This window comes from Balaenoptera physalus (genome assembly GCF_965194825.1).
Source record: "Balaenoptera physalus genome assembly, chromosome: 15".
NCBI lineage: Eukaryota > Metazoa > Chordata > Mammalia > Artiodactyla > Balaenopteridae > Balaenoptera > Balaenoptera physalus.
In genome coordinates, this window is record NC_138894.1 from 3,949,027 (window position 1) to 3,953,371 (window position 4,345).

The 4,345-nt window shown below is 48.8% G+C and overlaps 1 long non-coding RNA gene across 1 annotated transcript; it reads right to left on the minus strand.

The window, feature by feature from the left end:
• Positions 1-694: 694 nt before the first annotated feature.
• LOC309643598 lies at positions 695-4,111 on the minus strand. Its single transcript, XR_014253889.1, has 2 exons — positions 3,324-4,111; positions 695-3,006 (listed from the first exon to the last, which is right to left on the minus strand). It is a non-coding gene; the product is annotated as an uncharacterized lncRNA (long non-coding RNA).
• Between the last annotated feature and the right edge of the window lie 234 nt (positions 4,112-4,345).

The window sequence follows — 4,345 nt, forward strand, 5'->3', positions numbered from 1 at the left end:
CTGTCAGTACGCAGCGCTTCTTCCCTCAAAGCTTCAGCCACAGACAACACTCACTGTGTAACGTCCTCTGGGTCTTGTAAAATTTGCTACAGGTGATTCTCATTTCCAAAGGATGCTTTTTACCTGCTTTCTCCAACGTGGGGTGAGAAGTTTCCTGACCGAACTGGCATCACTCAACACGCCCTGACAGATGTCTTCCCTGACCATGATGGCAGAGACGCAGCTTCAAGACGATGTGGGAAAAAAAGAAAAGAAAAGATAATAGAAAAAACAGCAGTGGTGGGCCCAGGACAGAGCAAGGCTCCGAGAGTGAAAGCACGAGCTCCCTGCCATGCAGGCTGTTCCTGCTCCCAGCCCCAGGTTTCCCAGGCGTGAATCCAGACACGACTTCTCCCCCAAGCCCGTGCCCACTGCACTGTGAGAAACGTGTCATCCGCACGGTCTCAGTGAGGCCGAGCCAGGCCAGTCACCTGGACCCCTGCCAGGCAGCCGAGGCACCACCAGCTCCAAAGGCGGCCCCTTCCGCTCTCCTCTGGCTACCGTCAGGGCCCTGATATCTCGGTTGGTTTATTGACCCACTTATTCATTCATTACTAGTCAAATATTAACTGGGGACACTCGAGCCAGGGTACAATGGACCCTGCAGTAAGGTGCCAGTCAAAGGCTCTTTTTTTTTTTTTCTTATGGAGGTTCCTTTTTTTTTTTTTAACATCTTTATTGGAGTATAATTGTTTTACAATGGTGTGTCATTTGCTGCTGTATAACAAAGTGAATCAGCTATACGTATACATATATCCCCATATCTCCTCCCTCTCGTGTCTCCCTCCCACCCTCCCTATTCCACCCCTCTAGGTGGTCACAAAGCACCGAGCTGATCTCCCTGTGCTATGCGGCTGCTTCCCACTAGCTATCTATTTTACATTTGGTAGTGTATATATGTCCATGCCACTCTCTCACTTCATCCCAGCTTACCCTTCCCCCTCCCTGTGCCCTCAAGTCCATTCTCTACGTCTGTGTCTTTATTCCTGTCCTGCCCCTAGGTTCTTCAGAACCACTTTTTTTTTTAGATTCCATATATATGTGTTAACATACAGTATTTGTTCTTCTCTTTCTGACTTACTTCACTCTGTATGACAGACTCTAGGTCCATCCACCTCACTACAAGTAACTCAATTTCGTTTCTTTTCATGGCTGAGTAATATTCCATTGTATATATGTGCCACTTCTTCTTTATCCATTCATCTGTCGATGGACACTTAGGTTGCTTCCATGTCCTGGCTATTGTAAAAGGCTCTTTACAAGGAGAAGATGTCATCAAAAGCAGACTTAATCATTGCAGGAAAGCGAAATTGAATTGTTAACACTTAAGGTGGAAACTGGAAAAGCTTAGGAGTTATTCCACTCACTCAGCCTGTGTCATGAAGCATTCTGATGCTGGAAGGCCCGGCACTTCCTAGGGCTCCCTGGCCAGCAGAAGATGGAGAATCTGTAGAAAGTTGTGGGCCGTCACCTGGTCATTGGGACATTAGGCCAAGCTCTGCACGGGCTCATTTCCTATGAGGACGCTGTTGTTATAGTCGTTTGAAATCATTACATCTATGCCCAGAAAGGGAAAATTATATAACCAGAGAAATAAATTGAATATTCTAAGGTAATACTTTCTCTTAATTTTCTAGACACTTCATGAAAGAGAGTCATTTATTAAACTGAAGCATCATTAGAAAGTGGATTCAATTCTCCCCCTCATGCACTGTGCTTAGATCCTGTGCACGGAATCCACACCAGGCAGAGGCTAGAAGTGCCCAGATCTGGAGATTAAGACGCAGACAGCACTGAGAAACCAGGAGCCCAAGTGTTTGGGTTCGGCATCTTTTATCACATACCCTGAGGTCTCGTTCTCTCAGCTAGAGTTTTTGGGGGGAGGTATTAGGGATTTTTAAGGCTCCCCTACACCCTGGGTTTATACCCCCTGCCTACGTCAAGGGCACATGAATCTACTCCACCAGCTGTAAGCTCATTGCTGAATCTGGGATCTAGCCTCCCTGGGCAGAGACAGGAGAGAAGGGGCTGGAACCTGAAGGAGGCCACCTGTGCTGGCCATCCCCGTTCTCTTCCTCCATGGGCAGAAATTCCTCTTCCGCAGCCCCTGAGCTTTGGAACTGCTCCGGAGAGAGCTGTATTTGAAACTGCCGAGCGCATACGCACGTTGTGTGTGATCTCTCCGTGGTGAAATGATTTTACAGTCTCACTGGAGAGGCCAAGGTGGCATCTCAGAGCCACAGGGACCCTGTCAGTCCCAGGCTCCACGCCCTGGCAGGTGAGGGTGTGCCTTCGTCTGGCCTTGGCTCTGCCCCCTAGAAAGCCAGCCCTCCACCATCACCTGCCCCTTCCCAGCAGCTGCGTCCAGCTGCCAAGCGTGGATCAGCTCACAGCGACCAGCAACCCTTCCGCAAAGTTTAGAGCTTTTACCGACCCTTGCATGGTCCCCTTTGAGTCAAGGATCCATTATTTTTTTAATTAAAATATGTTTTATTGTTTATTTGATTTTTCCTTTGAATTTTCATGTGTCGAAATGAAAACGTCTAAGACTTTCTATATATGTGTGTCTATGTGGGTTGTTTGTTTATTGTTTGTCTGTGTCATCGTACTGTGGATCTACGACATGGCACGCTGATTATAATCCTACCAGAAAGACTAAGTGCTTTGTAGTGGTTTTAAAGCAGCAGTCGGCAAGCTTTTTTCTACAAGGGACCAGATACTAAATGTTTACGCTTTGTGTGCTAGGTGGTCTCTGTCACAATCATCAGCTTTGTCCTGTAGCCCAAGAGGAGCCACAGACAATACACAGAGAGGGCGTGGCCGTGTCCCAATAAACTTTATTTATGAACTGAAATGTAAACTTTGTAGATGGATCATGGGGCACCAAGTTTCCTCCTTTGATCTTTTTTTTTCCAACTCCTTAAAAATATAGGGACTTCCCTGGCGGGCCAGTGGTTAAGACTTCACCTTCCGGGCTTCCCTGGTGGCGCAGTGGTTGAGAATCTGCCTGCTAATGCAGGAGACACGGGTTCGAGCCCTGGTCTGGGAAGATCCCACATGCCGCGGAGCAACTAGGCCCGTGAGCCACAACTACTGAGCCTGCGCGTCTGGAGCTTGTGCTCCGCAACAAGAGAGGCCACGATAGTGAGAGGCCCGTGCAACGCGATGAAGAGTGGCCCCCACTTGCCGCAACTAGAGAAAGCCCTCACAGAAACGAAGACCCAACACAGCCAAAAATAAATTAATTAATTAATTAATTAATAAAAAAAAAAAAAAGACTTCACCTTCCAATGCAGGGGGTGCAGGTTCGATCCCTAGTCAGGGAAATAAGATCCCACATGCCTCAAGGCCAAAAAGACCAAAACATAAAACGGAAGCAATACTGTAACAAATTCAATAAAGACTTTAAAAATGGTCCACATCAAAAAAAAAAAAAAATCTTTAAAAAAAAATGCTTCTTGCAGGACATACAAAAACAAGGGGATGACAGATGTGGCCCGTGGGTCATAGTTTGCTGACCTCTGGTTTCAAGTTTTGGCACAAGCTGATAAATATAATTTCTCCAAAGCTTGAAAGTTGCTGAGGCAAACGTATCTCAGCCTGTACCGGGACGCAGGGCTTAGTCACACTTGTCGTGGCTCAAAGCCCCTCTCGGGAACCCAGGGATGTATTTTTATTCACTGGCCCCCTGCATCCCTCTGTCCAGAGACAAAGAGGACACTGTGGTCCCTGGGTTCACAGAGGGTCCCCACCCCCTCAGAGCCCTGAAGTCTCTCCAGCCTGGGGTCTGCAGAGCCCCGCAGGATGGGCTCCTCTGGGTGTGCTAGACTGCTGAGCTACTCTGTCCTCTGCCCCTGGACACACGTGCCTCCTCACCGCCCCCCAGACTCTCCAGGTGATTCTAGGAAGTGACCTGGGATCTTCCTCCGCATCTGGGCCACCCCAGGGTTTCAGGGACGGAGCCACTCCCGTTCCTAGAAACGTCAGGTCCTCAGTCCCTCCCCCAGGGCTCCTGATTGTCTCTTGGATGGTCATTACCCACTGTGTCAGGCGGGGGTCTCCAGAGAAACAGAACCTGTAGGAGACACACAGAAAGAGACTCATTTTAGGGAACTGGCTCAGGCAATGGTGGGCTGGCAAGTCTGGCTGCAGGCCGGACCCTCAGGCAGGACTGCTTTGCTGGTCTGGACGCAGAATACCTTCTTCTCCAGGAAACCTCAGGTTTTGCTCTCAAGGCCTTCGGCTGCATGAGAGTTCCTCCCACGTTATCGAGGGTCGTCTCTCTCCCTCACAGTGCACTGACCTC